Here is a 21,726-nt window from a genome sequence, read left to right on the forward strand (position 1 = left end):
TTTAAAACCAATCGCTGTTTTGCCAACTTACCTAGCCTTTTTTTTTTTTTTTTTTTTTTTTGGCATAAAAGTTATACTGCAAACAGTTTCTGTTTACTTAAAAAAAAATCAAACAACAAATTCTTACCGGGGGAGGGAGGAGGGGAGAGGGAAATGGGGTGGTTTCGGTAGAAAAGAAATAAATGAGTGGGAACAGAAATCTTTCACTTTCTGTCACTTAGAAAAAAAGTTGGTAATGGCTTGTTGAAGCTACGATCCTAAAATACAGATGGGGCACTAACGTCTGTGTCCACGGACCCAGCTTTTCCCTGACCATCTGTCTAAAAGTCACCTCTCATTGGCAGCTCAAATGATTAGTCGGAGCTCAGGGATTTTTTTGTTTGTTTGTTTGTTTGCTTGTTCCTCCTGTTTGGTGGGACCCTCTCTCAAATGGCTCCATTTCACCTCCTGAGTCTAGTTCTTTAATCGAGCTCCAAATCGAGGATTTCAGGACAGACCTCCTTCACTGTAGATTTTTTGTTCTTCTGCATGTATTTCTTATACATACACTCTTTGTCTATTTGTATGTGGAAAAGGTACACGTAATGTAGAAGGGAATAATGCATCACATTTAAGGAGATGTTTAGATTGGAATTTTATTGCGTATAGTATATACCATACAGGATTATCTTCTCGACAGTGTCTCCTGTACAATGGTTAGGATGTTTGAGAATATGTACTGTTGCAAATTCAGTAGCTTAAGGAAGTGCTTTCTTTAGCCAAATTCTGCCTTCCTTCCTTTATTGATTTGTGTTTTCCTGGCTTTGACAAATTACCAATCTAAAAACTGCATTATATAGCAGTGGTGCAGAAAACAAGAGAGGAAGCTGTATATTATAACTACCACCACCACCACCACCCCCCAAAAAAAAGAAAAAATCATAAATGCACAATATACAGGGCTGGATCAAATTATTACAGAGTTACGAGGATTGTTTCTGCAGGCAGGGCATTCTTACTACAATACCTTGATTTTTATATTCATGCTGCAGGCTTCCCTCAGAAGAGGTCATCTGTTACAGCTACGTAGGTATTGCATCTGTATCTGTGGCACTGTTTTTAAACCAACATCTATGCATTGTGTAAGTGTATATGGAGAATTAGTCCGTTTACATCTCCTCATAGGATGAAGGGAGGGAAACCCATCCCTGGGCTCTGCCTGTGCCGCTTTAGGAATGTCGCTACCCTACAGTGGCAGAAAGTCCTGCAGGATACAGCCCGTCCCTTGGAAAAGTGAAGGGAAACTGGCCACCACAAGTGAAACCACCAGTTCAAACGCAGTTTTGTGTTCGGACCAGTACCTAGACTGGGGGCTTCCTACCCCTCCAGGTCTGTTAGCCAGGGCTCTTCCCTCTCCAAAGCTGTGGTGGGCACAGCTTCCCCAGCAGAAGGGGGGGGTGTGTGTGTGTCATCGTGGCCTCAAGTCCCCTGTTCTCAGCCCAGGTACCTTCGCTGCAGATAGCCCAGGAGCTTTGCATTTCCACGGGTAACAGCAAGAGCGGTGTTGAGTCGAAAGTACTTTGCGGGCTCCCCAGTTTAATGTGAATGCTTGATGGAGGGGGATGAACCACCAGAAAGAGCTGGTCTTTTCTGTTGGCAGGCAGACCGAATAGAGGAACTTTTGGCAAATTACAAATGGCTTTTCTTTTATTTAAAATCCTTGCTTTCCTCATTCTTCCTCAGAGTTTTTCCAAGTCCTGATGTTTTTCGTGGGCTGAATGTTTTCTGTGACTTCTGTCTTGCACTCTCACTCTCCAAAAAGGGTAAAAAAAAAAAAAAATAATAAATCACAGGAAAAGTAAACAAAAGAGCACAGAAATGGGACTTGGCCTTTGAAGTTTTCCATAGGATAAGCAGTCTCCTCTTTTTTTTCTGCCTGAATCTTTTTTCTTCTGCTCCCCCCCCCCCTTTTTTTTTCAGACTAAAATGTTTTTGTGAGCGTTTTGTACCTGCAACCGTGGAGATGGTGACAGAGGAGGGAGGACATAACAGAGCTGAAACATAGATTTAGCCCCCCTCAATCACAACTAGAAGGCATCTTCCAATGGCTGTCCCTGCTTCCAGAAGTAGGGAGAAAGATGATAGCTGTCTTTCGGGGACTCCACGGACTTGACCTGAGAGTAGCACATTCAGAGTCCAGGAGAAAAGAGAGAGAGAGAGCAAAAAAAAAATTAAAAATGGGGAAAGAAAAGCTCTTTGAGCAGTAACACACTGGCTCTTTCTTCCTGCAGGCAATCCGCTCCAGCTCCTGGCGACGTGTCCTGCACTATCAGATATCATATGACTCTTTATTTGGACTCCCGTTAGCAGTATGGGCCTGTTAGGAGGCTGTTTGTTTTCTTTTCCTTTCATTTCCTTCTCCCCTATTTTATGTGTGCCCGTGCAAGCGTATCCCTTTTATAATCTTTTTGTGCTGAAGCTTTATAGAAAAGAAGAAAAAAAAAAAAAAGAGAGAGAAAAAAAAAAACTTAATCATTTCCCAGGGCTGTTTTTAATCCTCTGCTAAAATTGAAGTTCATTGTCGAGTTGTAAAAATAAATAACACCTTTTGGTTTTATTTCTCTCTTTCACCTCTTCCTTCGCCCTTTCTGGCACTTCTCGGTGTGTTCAAATGCACTTGTGTATGTCCCTCTGTCTCTGCTGCCTGAGTGGGTGAAGTTGGGATACACCTGTGTCAGCCTAAGGAGGAGCAGGGAGCTGCCTACTGCTGCTCCCACCGCTCCGCGCCGTTCCTTTCACTTTCATAAACTTTTCTCTGTTTATTTATTTATTTCGTTTGGGCACCTTCTTGGCACAGAGTGTGAAAAGCTGTCAGGTAGCAATCCGTGTACTGGGCTTTTCTGCATTTCAGCGAGCAAACGGGTGAAGTAAAGGCTGTAAGAAAACGAAATGTTGTGCTGGAAGAGCAGGGGATGAAGCGCGAGGTAGAAATCAGACGTGCTTTGTGTACGCCACCCATAAAAGTTTCCTGTACCAGAACGCTGGTGCCTAATAATAGGATGGAGGGAGCCAGATAGCAGCTAGCAGTCGGAGGGGCATAGCCAAATAGCCTTATGGCAGCAACATTTCTAATACCGAGTCACATTTTAGTTAAGGGATACGAGTTTTTTCCCTGTTCATGCTGTCTTTAGCAACACAATATTTAGATGAACACCACAGCAAAACTTTTTGCCTGAAAATGCAAAGTCACGTCAACAGAAGCAATGAATTGCTAGCAAATGTATTAAATCGTTGCAAGAAAAAGGGTCTGTCTTTCCAAAAGAGAGGTAATGTTTTGTTTTGATACTTTCCAACGCAGTGTTTTCATTTCTGTTTTTGAACTGAGGATTTATTTTGACAATTGTTAAGAATTGACTTTTAAAGGAAAAGGGGAGGGAAATCCTTAAAAACGTTCCAAAATGAGAGGGGTTTGAAGGAGGGAGATTTAGGGGGTTTTGGAGGAATTTAAAGTGTTTGGGGTTTTGTTTGTTTGCTTCGGTTTTGTGCAACCTGAATTGTAATATACTTTGGCAAGCAAACCAGAAAATGAGCTTTTTACACAACTTTGCTGCCTTTGTAATTACTGCTGTATTTTTGTGGGACTCGGTGTTTTTTTCATATGAATTTGATAAGATCATCAAAGCCTGTTTGCACTGTAGAGGCACAAAGGAGTTACTGACACTTTCCACCAGAGGTAGATGCTTTGGCTGATTGGTCATTCCCCCAAGTTGCACCGTTCAGCAGCTGGCTGCGTGCGGGCCGATCGCCACGCTCCAGGGGAAGCCACGGCACTATTTTGTATACGCGATTTATGTACATTTTGTGCTGATCTTCCTATTAACGTCGCTGAAGATCTGTAAGTCTTAGCATTTCCTCTCTGGCGTATACTTAGTCCAGGGTACAAAAGCAGTCTGGTGAGGCAAACACAGACCAGCGGGGTTTTTGTTACGAATCCAGAAACAACTGTGTTTCAGCCATACTGTAGGTGTGTTAAAGCACATCGAGGTCGCCCTGCTAGGTGCTGGTGGTTCTTATTTCTCACCTGACTGAGACACCTTCCCACTGAAGGCTGTGCAGGTTTTCCTGAAAAAGGGTTAATGAAAAACAGAGCTAGAACATCAGGATTTGGGGGGATCCCTTTGAATCAGTGATGGAAACCAGATGCCCCAGAACGTGTCCTTGCACAGCACGGCATCCCTCTGGAGCACGCAGGGCACGCTCGCTGTAGTGGAGATGCTAGAGCCGAGTTGAGATAACTCCTGCAGTCTGAAACTTTATTTCTATATTCCTCTAGTTCCTCCAGAAAAATACCAATATTTCTTCTTCGCTCTTCACAGCAGACCGTTTCTTTTTGTTACTTTTTACCAAGTCACTTCAATGAGGAGTAAGAGACACTTGGACCAGTGACGAAGTTTTGAGGCTTCTTCCCTTTTCTCTCTTCCTCTAGCAACTTGGAACCGGCTTTGCTTTAACCTTTTGTGCTTAGGCACATTCGTGGTCCTGAGGAAGGAGTTACAGACTGTTGGAAGAAATTTGGTTTTGAAATAAGTGTTATGAGCGTTTTAAAATTGCGTGCTGTTTATGCACGGTACATGATGTTCCCTGTTACTCTACGCACGCTCCGGTGCTCTGAGCAGTCCTAGCTGTGGGTATTTATTTGCGAGCGCGTTCTAGTAGCCGCCCGTGAATTTATTTGACTTGACAATCAGTAAACAGCAAAATGGTCAGGCTGAAGTTTGAGAGCTAAGTGCGAGGTAGAAGGCTTCTTTCAAGTTTTTGGCCATTTCAGTGATTGTTGCTCTGCATCTTTATGTAAAGAAAAAACCCTGTTCTCTTCAAACTTCTTCGACTTCATCTCTGCAATGTAGATTATTCTATGTCAAAGTTATTATAAGCTCAAATAATGATAAAATACATATTTAGCTACCTCATTAAATAAATATAGTGAAGAGCGGTGGAAAGCTGAAAGCCAGGCGCTGCAGCTAATGTCTGAAAGTGGCTCTGGGCTGGGCAGAGAGGGCCAGGCTCGTCGCTGCTGAAGTTTTGTTAGCATAACTTGGACTTGGTGGAATTGCACCAAAGTTGTGTTTTGACTTGGCTTAACTTCACTGCTTTCATCTGACTTTTTTTCTAAGCCAGCCCAATCCGGATCTATTCAGCACTCGGAAGGGTGATAGCCAAGGGACAAAACAGCTTGTCTAACACATGTCTCTTTAGTGCACCAGTGTGTGGCTTGTGGGGCCTCAGACTGGACCACCACTGTCAAGAGAAATGCATTTTCCTACAGCATAATAAGTTGTCCTGCTGCTTTCAGATGTCAGAGATCCCCAGTTCAGTACTTGGTGAAAAGGTCTGCTCTCAGAAGAGGTTTCCCTTCCATTTAACATTTCATTGGTGTGTGCAGCTCATGTAAATGTGATGTGGCCATTAGGAGGAAAAAATTCTGGTTTATTTTTGCCAGGATGCATGTATTAATGTTATGGTGAGATGGTATTTCAACCTAAACACCGATTTCAGTGGCTTACCACTAAAAAATGAGCCGAGTTGCAATGTCAAGCAGTTGTTCCAAGCTCAGAGGTGAAACTTATATTATTTTGGAAAGTATGAGGAAAGTCATGGTTACTTTTTTCTTTTTTTTCTTTTTTTTTTTTTAAAATGTGTGTTGGGCAGTCACACTAAGACAGGAGCATTTTCTGATTAACTAATTACTGAAACCCATTAATTTTTCCATTCTCATTCTATTTTTAATTTTTCATGTTTCTTCAATACAAAATGAAAATTATAAAAAGCTAATTTCCTTAAACTAATTAGACTTACAATTTTAATCTCGCAAAACCCAGGAAATTCCAAACGATTTTTTTTGTAACTCTGCCATGTTGCACATGCCTTTCTCCTCTTTGAAACCCTTATATTGGCCTTCAACAAATCCTGGGAAAACACTCAACACTTGCCTGAGCCAGCCTCGTCAGTCCAAACTCTCCTGAACTTCTGGCACTATTAGGCATCCAGATCCACATTTTGTGATTTGAGCTCATCACTTTTGAAAATAACAACATGGAATTTCCAGACATTTCTTTGTATGAACTGAAGATTTTTTGAAAATATAATTAATGAACCAGAGTAATTCTGTTTCCACCAAAACCAGCACAAGAAGGATCCACATCCTCTGGGTAAAATTTCTCATGGCACTTTCTAAAACTTGATTTTTGCTCAGATGGCCTTTTCAGTTTTTACCATCTGGAGAGCAGTGAAGTTGGTTACATAGAATATTCTGTAGGCAGTGCTCTGAATAGGACTCCTAAACCTCTTTGACCTGTTAATCTCAACTACATATCCCATAAAGCCTAAAGAGCTAGCGTGAGAAATAATTTTTGTTCCCTCCTCCCAGAAAAAAAGGGTTTAGTGATGATTTCTTTGGCTGGAGAATCAGGAAATACCAGTGAAAACTCTGTGTAGGAAGATGCCAGAGTCGTCTTCAGTGAGGTCAGCTGTTCTTTTTATATATTTTTATACATATACAAATATATGTTTTATTTGTGACTTCTGGGGGGTTTTTGGCTTGTTATAACCTATCCCCACAATCTTCAGAAGCTGCAGAAAATTACCAATGCCACCATAACCCTATACGGCTGGAGAGAGCAAGACAGAGCTGATCTGAGGCAGCCTTCCCCACGGACAAGCCAAGCCAGCAAGTTGGTTTTGAGCTTTAGCTTGGGCCATCGCCTGTGCATTGCTGAAGCACCAGGATGTACCCTGCAAGGAATCTTTCTCTCTGTAAGCAGTTTTTCTCTTCTGGTCCAGTTCTGTAACTTGTTTTTTTTCCATGAAATTCTCCACAAAGTTAGGGGGAAGTCTCTGGAAATCATAGGAAAAATGGACCCTCTCCGAGTAGAGTCTCTGCTACTCATAGAGTTAAAAATTCACTCACTCTTAAAAAAAAAAAAAAAAAAAAAAAAAAGTTGATCTAGTGGAAAGCAAAGGGGAACATTTATTTGCAGCCTGTTCATTTTGTATTATTCTCATGTCAGACAGCATAAGACTGTTCTGGTGCTTGCTTTGGAGGACCTTTGTGAAACTCTGTAGAGCTGCACAAAGCAAAGTCAGCGAGTGAGAAGCAATCTTGTTTCTGATCAAAACGAAGTAACGTGCCAACTAACGATGACAGAAACCTGGAGAGCTGTAGGTGCTCCTTTTTGTCGGAGATGTAAAATAGAGATTCAGACCCCTGTTAAAGGTTGCATAATGCCCTGGCTGAATTTCAGCGAAGGTAATTGTATTTGGCCTCCTTGAATTCCCTCTGAAGTGTCGGTTGCGTCGGGCAGTGCTCCCTGGCCAGACCCGCACCGTCAGGGTACGGAGCGTGGTGAAGCAGCTGCCGCCTCTCGCTCAGGGGTTGGCAGTAGTAACTCGGTGTGGAGTGGAGTAACCACTTTGCAATTTGATCAATGACTGAAGAATGGCACCAGCAAACACTGCTCTTCCATACCTTCGTTTCTCTCAGAATGCTTATGATCGAAACTAACAGCTTGGGTCTCTTCCCCGCAGTGGTCTGGTGGTTTTTCTAAGAGCCATCTCTATTTTTCAGTTGAGGAAACTGAGGCGCAGAAAATTTTGAGTGACTTTCCTAAGTTCACACAGCAAGTCAGTGCAGTGCCAGGAGGATAACCTGGGAAACCTGGATCCCAGTCCCATGCTGTAAGCGGTAGGTGGGAAACACTGCCCCTCTGAATGTGAGTTATTGTTATTAAGATGTGGTTTATCTTTCATGTGAGTCGCCATCTGTTACATTGCCTACTTGCTGTTAGTTACGAAAGCTATTCACATTTTAAACTGTTTTGCATTCTCGCAGCTACTTAAGCCCACAGTAGACTTTTTGACAACAGTAACAGCACTTCTCATGTGAAAGGACTGGACAAATATTAACTCATGTTTTTTCAGTAAATTTTTGCAATGCCATAAACCCACAGTTTAGACTGAATTTAAACAGAACTTGAAAAGTCCACGTATGCAATGCTGGTTGGTTCCTTATCTGTCAGTTGTACCACAGTTAAGACACGACTGTATATTCTCATAGATATGATTAAGAAGATAAATTTCCAAATGTTAATTTAATGTAAATTGAGTCATTGATAACTTCATGTGTCTTGGGCCTAACAGCTCGGTGGCTGCTAAAGTCCTTTGAACATGTGGTAGGAAAAAATGTATTAATCTTGAGCTCTCAGTGATGCTTCTGGGGACCTCAGTGAGCCAAGGAGAACTAGGTCAGTTTTATTGGAGGCAGCCTGGAAAAGCCCAGAGCAGGAGCTGGGGCAGGGACTGGAGCTGTAAAATGAGAAAAGGCTCTTGAAAAATGAAAGTTGCTCTGTTTCTGCCTCTGTGCACAGATGGGTGGTAGGGGAATACATTCATTTAGATCCTCATGATCACCATTTTTAAGGCAGCCATGGAGCCCCAGCGTGGGAAGGGGTAACCCCTGCAAAGAGGGAGAAATATCCTTGTAGCTGAAATGGGAAGGACTTGTCCCAAACTCTCCAACATCTACTAGGGGTTGGAACAACAGGGGAGACTGCCAAGCAGAGTCAGAGACAGGTTAGGTGCTGATGCCTTTTCATCTCTGAAGATGGTGACGCAGCAAGGACCCTGCTGGTAGCCCTGTCTAGTGTCCTTTGGGTGGTGAAGCCTACTGGATTTCTTCAAGCTCTTACCTTCTGGTGAGCTAGAACATACCTTTCAGAAAGACAGGTAATCTTAAAGCCTTTAAGGAACGGAATGCCCACATCTTTCAGACAATTATTCTGAAGGTTTAAAAGTCCATTTCACTTCTTCAGAATCTGAATTTGACTAACTTCAGCTGTGCCTTTGTCTGATGTATTAAGGAGCCCTCTACTGTCAGAAATCTTCTCCCCGTGTTTGGTATTAGTAAACTTTGCTGCTCTGGCTGATTGATAGTGAATTTTTGACACCCAGAGTGCAGTTTGAAGGTATGGGAAGGTGACTAGTGGAACTTGAAGTGAGATGTGAGGAATTATTAGCGGCAGAAGAGACGGGTGAGTAGAAAAGAGAAGTGCTATGCAGAAGCAGTGGGCTTCTTTTTCTTCCCAAGTAGATGAAACAGAAACGAAAGAAATATGCGGGTGAAGGCAAACATCCAGTTATAAAGAAGGAAAGAGGTGGGAATATGAGAGAAAAGGTCTTGAGAATAGGCACAGAAAGTAGCCTGAAAAGAGAAGCATTGTAAAGCTGTTAGACAGAAAAGAGAAACAAATGTAGTCTGCAGTGGTCAATAAGGTCAGAACAAATGGGGAAATATCAGATTATGTTAAGAATGTAACAAAAAGTAGCAGTAATTCACCTTGGGTACTATGGACTAGGGTTCTCAAGCAGTGGGTAGTTTCCTATCTCAGAGGAGGCCAGCGGGCTTAGCTCATTACAGCTTTGAAAATGTACTGCTTAATCTGAAGGTTATAGAGGGGCTGGTACAGTTTTGAAAGGTCTGAACACATTCAGACTTTGTGAAAAAGACTGGGCAAATTTTCTGCCCAAGGCCCCTCTGTGCTCAGGATTAAAACTCCAATGTTCAGGGCATAACGAAAGGGAGGCCTAATTAGGCGAGAGAAAGCTCTTCTGACACACATAGCTTGCTTTTTTTTTTTCCCCCCTACCAACAAAAGAACAAAGAAAAGGGTAAAACTTTCTTAGGGTAAGTGTACTATTAGTTTTCGCAAGTTGTTTCTCTTCCAGCCCTCTCTGGAGCGGTACCTCCCTTTGCTCCGGTGGCTGGGACATCGCGATTTGGACATGTTCCTTACCCGCTGCCCACTCACCGTGCAGCCTGGGACCGGTCACTGAACTCCCTGGCTTCACGTTACTCCAAACAACTCTAAAAGCAGCCAGTGGTTTCCTATCTGGGGGGCAGCTGAGACGATGGGATCAGCGTGGCCGGTGAAACACTATGGAATCGTTAGGCGCAGGCAGCAAGGTTGGCTTTGTCTTTGGGTTTCACACAGTTCAGTATGAAGAATCCTTGCATCTTCACCCCACGTGTTGCGTCATGTCTCTCCTGTCTTCCCGTACCTGTGGAATAACTCTTGATAGTGCTTGTCACTGGTGCTGCAAGGGCACGGAGTGTGAGTGTAATGAGTTCTTCATGCTTTGAAGGTATTAGTGTTCTTACCTCTTAAATCTTGATAAAATCCTTTGGCCAAAGTAAAATTCTGGTTGGTTTCTGTTAAGAAAGAAAAAATACTTTTCTGAAGACTTTGATTTTCTTTTCAAAACACAAGCCTAGTCCTAACCAATCTGGGAAAATATACATATATAAGATAAGATAGAAGACAATCTCTGAGTTGCCATTGTAGGCCAAGGACTCATGGTGCCAGTCCGGACCAGTCAGACTAGCTTTTAAGAAGATACGTGCTTTTAAGGTGAGAAAACAGAAAAGAAAAAAAAAAAAAAAAAAAAGGAAATGCCAGCCCTTCAAACTGGCTTTGTATGGCAGACTTGTCTGCGACATGAATGAAGTGTGTGGAAGTAAACTCCACGACACTCACTGCTTACTGGAAACACATTTCGGGTATTCTTGTTGATTGATGGATCACCGAGTGTTGTATTCCGACATCTTTCAAACAAGGCTATCCCCTTGCATTTGTGCAAGCAAAGAAAAAAAATATTTACTCGGAAGGAGAAAAAAGCAAAAACTGTTGGAAACATGAAAGTCATTTCTAAAGCCATTTCTCCCTGTCGCTGGTATGAGAAGAATTTTCATTCTCTTTAAGGCTATTTAAAATATACTTTGGGGCTAAAATAACAGAGAAGACAATCCAATCCATTCTCAGCCCTGAAACCACAATGGGTAACAGATCCTTGTTGCCACATCGCATCCAATGAGATAGCTTACTGGAAGAACTGGTCAAAAAACCTCATTATTGATTGCAAAAAAAAAAGAAAAGTAGAAGAAATGAAAATGTTCGCTCTCCTCTTCATCTCATTCTTTTTTTCAAGGCAGAAATAAAGTGCAAAGCACTGGTTTTATTGTTTAATTAAAAATAACTCCCCGTTTTTCAGTGATTTTTATTTCTGTGAATTTTAATTCTCCCTTTTTACGTGAGATGAAATTACAGAAAACAGTGAAAGCAGTTAAAATTTCCATTATTTTTTTTTTTTCATTTTTAATTCAGTATATAAGATTATTCTCTCACTTTCTGCTGCCCTCCTGCCTCTCTCTTCCATATTCATGCAGACTCCTGGCTGGCTCTGAATGGCACTTAACTGTTTCACTCATTAGAATGAGCAAGTGGCGGCTCCGTAACTTTGTTGATTTAAGGTGAGATCATGGTAGGGACCACTCTGGATTCTGGAAATGACACAGTTTTTTGAAGATACTCCTTGCGAAGCAAGTAAGGAATATGATAGCATCACTTCTAATCAGGGTGAATATCATTGCAGTCAGCAGTAGGTGTCACAAGCTATATGGGTACATCAGGGATCTGACATGAGAACACTTGTGTTCATAATGTTTCTGTCACTTATTCAATGCACAATCTCTGAGTTCTCTATTTTGGCTTGTTTTCCACATTAGGACAACTTGCCACAGGTAATAAACCTAAATTTCTTTCATTTGTTTGAGAGATTACTTGAGGAGTTACCTATATGTATGGCTGTTCTTGCTGAAAGGCCAACGCTGCTGGCATGGTCTGAGGTAACGTTTATCTCCATGTTGAAGATGTGCTTTTTTTTTTTTTTTTCAAAACACTGAATAATGGTGAAATTAGGACACTGTGTGATAATGGAAGTAAGACCCATCATTTTAGAATAGATATTGATGATGTGTTGCTGTCCACCTGTAGCACCTTTTGTATTGAGCCAAATGAAATGGCAGTAGTATTAAGGAGGAAAACTTCAGTGGGCGTTATTGACCAGACAGGTGCAGCTTCTTTGTCACCCACCTTTTTGCATTTGAGCTGTTTATTTTCACTCTCAGGCTGTCAGTCATCACATGAATTAGAATTGAAAGACACCCTAATATGGGATCTGTAGGCACCGGTCCCCCAGTCTCTGTGACTGGGCTGTTTTGTTCTGTCTTCTGTAGTTTCTGTCCTCTCCAGGTAGGGTTCTGCAGATTGGCATCACAGTTTAGTCTGTTTCCAAGAAATGCCAGACATAGGAGAGGCAAAAATGTGTCCCAGTAGGATTAGAGGAAACCTTGAGTGATTTGACCTGGTCAACAACTGTCAGGAAGCACTGCTACTTGAGGAAAAGTAAATGCTTCATTATTGCTGCTAGACAGATCAGCCTCCATAAAACACCTGGAAGTGGTCCACAGACCACAGACAGAACGTCACTGAGGTTGATTTTTTTTTTAAATGGGGAGAGAGAGCAGACCTCATATTTTTAGACATAAATTGATCATCAGATGGGGTGAGGAAGTAATCTATCACATTTGAGTCTCCTGTAGAAACCAAGAGTGCTATAAGGTGATGTCCCTTTCATCAGATGTTGACCACCACAGGGGGAAGGACATCAGACTGCTTGAAGCATCACTTTGAAGAGACAAGCTCACAGGCGAGATATGTTACTTGTGGTGAGGCTGAAGGTGAATGAGGTAACCACAGAGTAAGCTGCTAAAGATGTGGATTGTGGGAAGCACTAGTGATAGGAGGCAGATGGTTGGATTGATTAGGGCAGTACCAGGGACTAGGTGTTTTCTTTCACCATCTGAGGATGAAGTTAAACCTGCTACTGGTAGTAATGAAGAATAGCTAATACAGATCAGGCTCTGCCAAAGTAGCAGCGTTGGCATCAGGAGCAGAAAGTTTTGCAGATTTCTGTGTGTGTGCACTTGCTACTGGTGTTCCTGGTGGGTGGCTGAATCATCCTGATGGCATTCAACAGGAACCAGCTGCTGAGAATATTAAAATGCAAGCATTTATTCCTCTAGAGAGACAGTAGCATCTGCAAAGTTTTCCTGTCTTGATAGTACAGATAATCCCAGGGAGTATTCTCTAGTAGTTTTTAACTCTCAATTCATTTATGCATTTTTTTTTAAAGCTGTACATGCTTTGTGTCTGCACAGAAAGGCAAGCTTAGTCTTAGACCTGAGGCCACAGCTGTCCTAGGCAGGTAGTTTGCAAGCTCAGGCTGAGGTACCTGCCGTGGGGAAAAGGAAGATGGGCTTTGCCTCCTTCTCCCCCCTCCCCCTGCCCCCCACCTCCCCCTCTTTTCTCCACCATCCTGTTCTCAGGAGATCTGCCTTGGAAGCTGGTACGCCACACAGCAGGAGTCCTCTGCCAAGCCACCGTTCTGTAACTTCCATATCAGCGTGAGCTTTGTCTGAAATTTCATAGTGGCAGCGATTTTAAGAAATGGTAAAAACTGCAAGGAAGCGATTTAATGGTCTGATCGAATAGGATGTTGAATATACCCGTTATTGTTTGTATTTGGTATTCCCAAAGAGGAACGTGTCACTTCACAAACCGTAAGCAATGCTTCCCAGCCCTAAACTGGCTTACAGCCTAGGGGACAACCCCAGAATGGAACTGGGTGCTGGCAGCAGCTTACATTAACCCCATCAGGAGCAGGGAGCACTCAGCTCCCACCAGAAGCTCCTCTTAGTCCAGTATGGCCCCAACACCAAACATCATAACCAACACAGCTGAGGGCAGGGAAAAAGTAGATAGTAGCAACAGCAGGGAAGAAAGATGGCAATTTCTGCTTTTAAGTCTTTTACTCAGCTCTGCATCTCTCTTCTGCTTTCCTTAGAAAGCGTTCTCATGCTAATAGTGTGGGAATTCACATACTAAAGGTATTTACAGGAAGGGAAAGGCAGAGGTTCTGCCTGTGACATACGATGTGAGAAAAGGTGCAGGATTGTTTTAAGGAGAAAGAAAAAGAGAGTTCTTTTGCAGTGCGGCTGCAATGCTGGCATGGAGAGGAGAAACAAGCTGCAGGCAGCCAGAGCTGTGTGGCAAAAGAAAGGGTGAGGACTGCAATTTTCTTTAAAAAGGAGCATATTTCTGTGTGCTCATCACAGCAGCATTTTATTAAGACATTTTAGCCTTATCTAAATAGCCTTATGTAAAATGTCTGCTTAATACCTGCAAGGCTGTGGATGGTTCAGGTCTATTTTTCTAAGTTGCAATATTAGCACATGGCATCAAAAGAACAAACTGGCACAAGGCGGCAAGCTTCCATTCCTGCTTCCACCTTTTGTCATCTCCAGTCATCCTCAGAGCCTGGCAGGGTGTGTCAACATGTCAAGGTTTTGACAGGATTATACAGACACAAGAGGGACCGCAAACACTGCTCTACAAAGTTTATTGATAGTCCCTCGTGATGTGACAGGCCAAGGAAAGCTGTTGCAGGAGAGGTGACAGCAACGGCAGCACTTTATAGCCCTTCCTGATTTCAGCTTCTCCTTGGAAAGAGCTGCTGAAACCTCTTAGTGGTGTTAGACATATAGTTTAATCTCAGTGAGGCATCACAGCGATGATGCATACATCAAAGACTGTGTTGTGCTTTCCCCTTTTTGTGTGAGTTATGTTTGCTCATTTGTTTAAAAAAATAGCATAATGATTTCAATTTTAAGAGGCTTAAGCCCAAAGCCTTGGAAAGTCTTAACAAAGAATGATTTAATGAACTGGCTATTGTGTTTATTGTTGTGCTCAGCTACTTAAGTATGTCATGGGCTCTGCAATACAAACAATTAATGGTCAAGCTTCTGAGCTCAAGTGCTAAGGTCTTCTGCTTTCAGAAAGGAGAAGTAGCATTTGAGGTCTGTTCCCACTTAAGCAGTAGTGCAATAAAACTCCAGTGGATTTAGACTAAATGCTTTGGGGTTGGTTTTGTTATTTGTTTGTTGGTACAACAAAATAAAGTAGATCTTAATCCTAAATAAGAGCAGCACTGGAAAATTTCAGGAAAATACTGAATAATACTCAGGCATTTTCACTCCAGAATTTTCTCTAAGGACACATCTCTCTCTTAAAACCATCACAGTGAAGAAAAGCTTCTTGAGCTTTGCCTCGATAATGTTGAGGGTGTGAGTGAGCTTTGCACCAGGAAGGTTCTGCCCACCAAACTTAGATATAGTTTGATCCTCATTGCATACCCCAAGAAGTCATGCTGTTAGACCACAGGGCATCAAACAGCATTTAATGCAGCTCAGCTGATAGTATGAGGTTGGTATCCATCTGGAAAGCCACACAGCATGTGTCCCAACAACTCCTGCAGGCTTAGGTTCTCCAGTGCAATGTAGGCTATGAATAATCTTAAAAAGGATCAAATCACTGTTTTGCTGAAAGTGCTTCTGCTTTTCAGATTTGTGATTCCGAGCATGTCGGGTAACTTCAGCTCCAAGTCAGGAAGGCAGGAGGTGTCACTTTAATGCTTGTGTGTTTTGTCATGGCTACTTCACGTCTTCTGTTTTCACTGCTTATCCACACTTTGTATTTACCACTGCAAAATGATAATGAGGAGGTGGGAGTTAAAGAAAAATAATGAATTTTTAGAGCTGTTTATTGTCCTCAAACAGCATGATCCTTTGGGACAGTACCCCCCACCTAGCCTAAGCAGCCAGCAAAGAGATATTTGGACACAAATTCAGCCACTCAGAATGAAGTCAGAGCACAGAGCTATGATAATAAATTCCATCCTGAGAAGAAAGGAAAGACTGAGGCTGCCAGTGGAGCAACTGAGTATCTGCGGAGCTGTGACTTGGTTCTCCCTTTGCCATCCCATGGCTGAGATCAGACTACGTCTGTGAATTATTTACCTCTCTGGCCACAGGAAAATCACAAGCCTGAAAATCACATCAATGCTGTCCACACAGCAAGAGCTGCCCCTTTTTCACCTCTGAATACTGTGTCACACCTGAGCAGTAAACTACACTAACTCTGTAATAAATATGGTAATGATGGTTACTGCTGCATTATATTTTATTAGGAACGCTTTGTGCAACCGTTTTGGTCAAGCCCTCCACCTTTCTCCAGCCCAGCCCAGTCAATAGATGCTTCCCATGACTGTTGCCTGTTCAGTCAGCCCTGTAGTGTGGTAAATAAATGTACCGTCAGCATAACGTGTACTACCAACTTCTCTCTTCATTTCTAGTCTATTTACGTTCAGTGTCATTCTTTGACTCGCGCCAGCTCACTTGCAATACCCCGTCCTCAGCCTTTTGTTCTTCAACGTTCGCTCTGTGGGTGAAAGGAATAAACAGCAGCTGCGGGAACCCAGCAGCCGAAATAGTTGAGAGTTCACATTTCTTTAAGGACAGAATCCGTGAGGATTTTTGCTCCAGTCTCTTTTTTTCTTGAAGATTTGGAAAGAGTGCCATGCGTGTGTGCTCTGGCGTGGCAGCTCTTCTTCGCCACCTGAAACAGCAGTTGTTCATACTGCCATTTCTAAGAGAAAACTTGAATTCAGCAGATATACCAGGGCCACCAAAGAAAGGCTGCTGGAGCCCACAGACTTTTCTGCAGGCTGGTAACTCACTTGGCATTATCAGGATTTTCTTAAAATTCCTTTGTGCCATTACCTTTTCACAGGGAGATTTTGTTCTGTTCTGAAACCTCCGAAGTTCCCTGTTACAGGTGTTTATTGGACTCTCTCTAGCTGGGAAAAGGAAATGTAAACCCATGGGGAACCAGTGTTGCGTGAAAGCAGAAGTGAAGGGAAGATGCGTTCCCTGGGTGGGGATGCAGATGCCCTTGGATCCTACAGAGAAGTGTGTTTGTTAGGACTTCATGTGCTCTCCCAGAAGAGAGCAGCAGGGTGACCTGCAGCACCTCCGGGCTGTGCTGAACAAATGCAATAACAAAACTGGTGAACTGATAGTTGGTGCTTTGCACAGGAAGGGAGTGATAGATTAAACCCTGAGACAAATACCCACATAGCACAGGCTCGATAGCTTCTTTTCAACTAACACTAACAAGGTATCCTATGCACTCATATTTTGTAGGAGAAAAAGACGAAAATGCAGCTGGAAGAAAAGTCTTGCTTCTAGTTTATGGAGTGACATTTGCCTTAATGCATTAGAAAAACAACATTTTCCTGCATTTTAAGAGAGGGAAAAAAGATTGCGAAGATAAACATTACATACTCTTAAGCTCATATTTCAAAAGTGACTTCTAAAATTCCAGGTAGTATCTTTAGAAATGTGGGATTTCGGAGCAAGTGAACTTTTATTCTAGGCCCGTGGGCAGTTTTATTTCAAATCTGTCCCTTTATCTGGAACCTGGTTTTGAGCAGGTATCTGAAATTTAGCATACCAGATTGAGACCCCTGTGGAAGTCTGGCGACACCCTAGACAAGGCACTAGTACCTGCTCTCCTGGTACTGGAGACCAGGACACAATACTGTGTTTGTCATTAGACATTTTGGGGACATCTGAGTGATCTTTCACCGAGGTTTAACAGAGGGCTAAAGGATCCAGGAGACATAATAATAATAAGCATAAGGTTTTGGCTTCTTGCAGTCTGTAACGTGCAAGTATGTGGAACACTGTGAAGAGTGAAGATCAAGTCAAAAAGGATGTTTCTTCTCCTATATTTTCTCTGAGAATCTCAGTCACCTTTGCAGGGTAAATTCTCTATTAGTAGCTTTCAGTTCCATCTACAAGCTACAGGGATAGGCATTCATTCAAAGATGATGAAGCCTTCATTATTTTTAGAAAGTTCATCACAGCACATTTACTTGTACAGTGTAAAGTATTTCCACAAATTAAACCTAAGCAGTTGTCAAAATAAATGAACAAAGTATGCTCTGTGATGCCTTATCCTTTATTTATTTATATTTTGTATTGTCTGTTCAAGTGTTTGTTAATTTGAAAAATTCAGTTATTTGTGATAGGTCAGCATCCTAGCTGTTAGCTTGAATTAGCAAGATCATATTATTTTTCTGACTAGATACGCTCGTAATAGCAGAAGCATTAGCTGAAATACAGTTAGGTTTGGGTTGGCAGAACTGTGGTTGCTACAGATAATCCAAAGGATTATTTGGTGACGGATTATCCTAAATGAAGGTTTTCCCAAACCGCCTGCTTTCTGAAAGGTCACGTTGCCGCTGTGCTAGACTCAGTGTCAAGCCGCATTTCAGCGTTTGCAGGAGGAGGGATTCCAAGAGGAAGGGCTGGAGGTGGCAGAACTGGGTGCCATGTGGTAGGCATGTCAGCGGAGGGAACGGCGTGCCACACACCTGCTTTGGGGCTCTGCCGTGCCACAAGTTAACATTTTGATGAGCAATTTCCATTCTGTTGTTTTCTCTCAACACATGGGGTTCAAAAAACAGTTAAAAGAAAACTGTACCCATTTGCTCATCCCAGAAGCCTGCGATTTCAGAAGAGTCTGCCAGATTAATTTTCACATATACAGTATTTCAGAGTTGAAACACACAGAGGACTGCGGTTTATCTTTTGAAATGGTAGTGTGACGGCCAAAGGAAAACAGGTGTGCAGTGCTGTAGGTTCATGGAATGCTACTGACTGATGGTTTGTAGTTGTCAAAAAAAAAAAAAAATCCTTTGCTGTAATCAGAACCTTCAGAGGTTTCTCAAGTCTATATAATAATCACAAAGACTAACCTCTACAGGAAGACATTTTTTCAATGGCTAAATCTAAAATATTACAGAAATGCAACAATCTTTTTGCTGGCTGCATGTCTGTAAAGAACCTGCTTTCTCTAACTACCACACTTGAACTTGCACTAGGATGATAGAATATAATCGAATCACATGCTATGTTAAAACATTTCATTTTTGTCCCTACTAGCTCCGTAACACGCTCTTTGTGGAGGGGACGGGAGGGGTGGGAGGGAAAATGGCTCCAGAATTCCATTGGCATCGCTGCAGAAGGGATAAAAGTTTTCTCACAGGACCGCTGTTAGCCTGACTGTGTGTTTTAGTCAGAAATAGGCTAGTCCTTTGCCAGTTTACCCTGAGAACTAACTGTCATGTGGTTGAGGAAAGAATTAGACTTCTATTTCCTGGTTAAACCTCTAATCTGATATTCGTATAGCCGATTTGGTCATAAATTTTGGCTACTGAAAATTTTCTGGCTTGTGGTAGGCCTGTATCTGTGTAATTGGAAAACAGAAGAGATTCTCTCACTTTAATCTGACGCTTATCTCCATCCTCCTTAAGGCAGGAGAAAAGCCAAGGGATTTAGCATCTTCCTTCTTTTCTTGCAACCTACTGAGACTAACTATGGTTAGAAGCTCTTCTTGATGCATTTTATAGCAGGATGTCCATGCTGCTAGAAACCTTTTGTTGCTGAAGTCTGCAGCATTAAATCATTCAATAACCCCTATTTCTGTCTTCCAGGAGAGCGTCAGCTTGTAAAAGTGACATGATCAACACAAAAGTCAGCCTCTGACATGCCCTTGCACCCACAGATCATGTTCGTGCACTCACTAGTAGAGCAGTTTAAAGGTTTTCAGTAACCTTTTAATAGAGGTAATTTCACTGGTCCCTTTCAAGGGGTCCACTTGATTATATGCCAGTAAAGAGAGATGGTATTTGAGAACGGTTGATACGCTCACAATTTTTGTAAGCAAAGACCTTGACGAGTTCCTCCACAGTCAGTCTCCTTGGGCTAAAATTTCAACCTATTACATGGGGATTTAGCCACTCATTTCCCATAAACATCAATGGGAGTCATGTGGCTAAATCCCTGTGCAACACATTGAAAATGTATTCCCTTATGTTTAAACTCATTTTGATGCAGATGCTTTCTTCTGCAGGAAACAAGTGAAACGAAGAAGCCATTTATTTCTTTCATTTGTCTGCCCCAGATCACCAAACCCCCGAATTATCTTCTCTTCTGCCTAGGTACCAAAGTATCCCACAGGATTTGCTGAATCTGTGTGTGACACTAAGTTAGAGGCCAAGCTTCAAGATGTTAGGACAATGGATACTAATTTGTATTTCTTGCCTACCCATGTGTGGGGAAAATTGGACAGATGACAGGCTGTCCCTTCACCCAGGAGAGCAAGATTTCTCATTTCTCTCAGTTCTCCATCACCTGCTGTATTACATATTTAAGGAGGGACCACGTGCTGGTTTTAGTGGATTTAACTAGTGATTGTTGACTACAAGTTACAGTGTAGAATCACTGCCTGGCGCTCTGCTGATGCATGCTCTGTGATACTCTTAATGGATCTGCATTGATCACGATACGGAGATTCTAGTTTACTAACTTGTTTAGTCAGGAAGAGGGTCTTTTAGACTAATTATTGGAGGGAGGGGAAATGAAAGGCTATCAAGATGTAGGCACAAATGTGAATATACTACTTCAAAATCATCGGGCGTGATTTTCAATAATGGCTTATGTGTGTTAAGATGCAATTTTGTGCCTGGAAAGAATTGTGTTCATTATAAATGGCAGGTGCTTTTAAAGCATTTAAATATTGCATTTTCTATTTCCACCTGCACACCAGGTAACTGGGTATTAATATGCTACTAGTTGAGCCCATGATTCATTGCAGGTGCAGTGCTTGGGAAATCAAGGATTGCATTGAGGTCCTGATGAAAATCATGCCCTCAGGCACATCTGAGCTCCATTTTGATCAACAAGCCAAAAATAAGACTTTTATTTCAATTACAGTTCGTCTGATTTTGAACTTAATGATGCAACTCGAAGTCTATTGGCTTAGCTCCTGAGACCCAGGAAGGAGGATGTCTGGGACCTTGTCTATTCAATGGAATAGAGGTTCCCATTAAATTCACTCTGATCTCATTACATGTCTTTTATTTGGTCAGAAGGTCTATTTTTGCTCTTCCTGGCCTTATTGAATCTGTTGTTGATTCATTGTGCAGACTTGGTATTAATGAAAAAGACTGCCTCACTCAGGTCTCTCCGGAGAGTGAGATTTTCCATAGCCCTGTGTCTGTACCAGGCGCTGGAAGCACAGGCTCCGATGGGTTGCCTTGTGAAACTAGATTCGAGCAGAGCTTTATTAATAGGCTGATGAGATGTATCAGCTTGGCGAGGCTGCCTGCCTCCATAATGAGCGAGGGCTGTATTTTACTTTCCTTAACGAACAGAAAAATCCTCAGTGATGCCTTTCCTGTCCCCTTGCTATCCCCGCTCCACATTCCTCTTTCAAAGACCTCTTTAAAGGTCTCTATTATCCCAGCTGCCTTTAGGTGTCACTCGAAGCTTTGGGTTCCTCCTGTTCATCCGGCCCTTTGTGTGCTGAGCCCTGCCCTGCCATTCAGCTGCCCCAGCAGCTTGGGGGTCCACTGGTCACCCCCCAGCTTCTGCCTCCCTCCTTTCTGGATTGCGCCACTGGTCCGCACTGGTTGCACATTGTTACGGTTCAGCGTTTAAATAGCGTTGAGGAAATGAAAGTAATTCACGTTGGTAGCTTTTCTTAAGCAAAGCTGGATGTCAAAGGCTGCACCTGCATTACTGGATTAGAAACTCTGCCGCAGGAGAGCACAGTTGTCCTAAAATATGTCGGGGGTAGCAGACCTGCTTTTTTCACTTGCGTAAGAGTGGAGGGGCTGGTTTCCACCCTGCTTTTGTCAGGCATTGTCAAGCTGTCCTAGCTCCTTTTGCTACTAGACTTCAGGAACCGTTAATCTGGTCTTTTCCATTTTGAGATGGATCTGAACATTTTCTAGTGGGCCAAGTACTTTCTTGGCCTTCTGACGAAGCTTGGGTCGCTCATATGGTAAATCATTAATTTGGAGACTATATTCCGCCTTTGCTGGGAG

At 42.5% G+C, this 21,726-nt stretch overlaps 1 protein-coding gene across 1 annotated transcript in view; it reads left to right on the forward strand.

Moving 5' to 3' along the window:
* ZBTB20 (zinc finger and BTB domain containing 20) overlaps positions 1-21,726 on the forward strand; it is a 518,279-nt gene that overhangs the window by 398,335 nt on the left and 98,218 nt on the right. The gene's annotated exons all lie outside the window — the stretch shown is intronic.

Source organism: Falco punctatus (assembly GCF_963210335.1).
Source record: "Falco punctatus genome assembly, chromosome: 6".
Classification (NCBI taxonomy): domain Eukaryota; kingdom Metazoa; phylum Chordata; class Aves; order Falconiformes; family Falconidae; genus Falco; species Falco punctatus.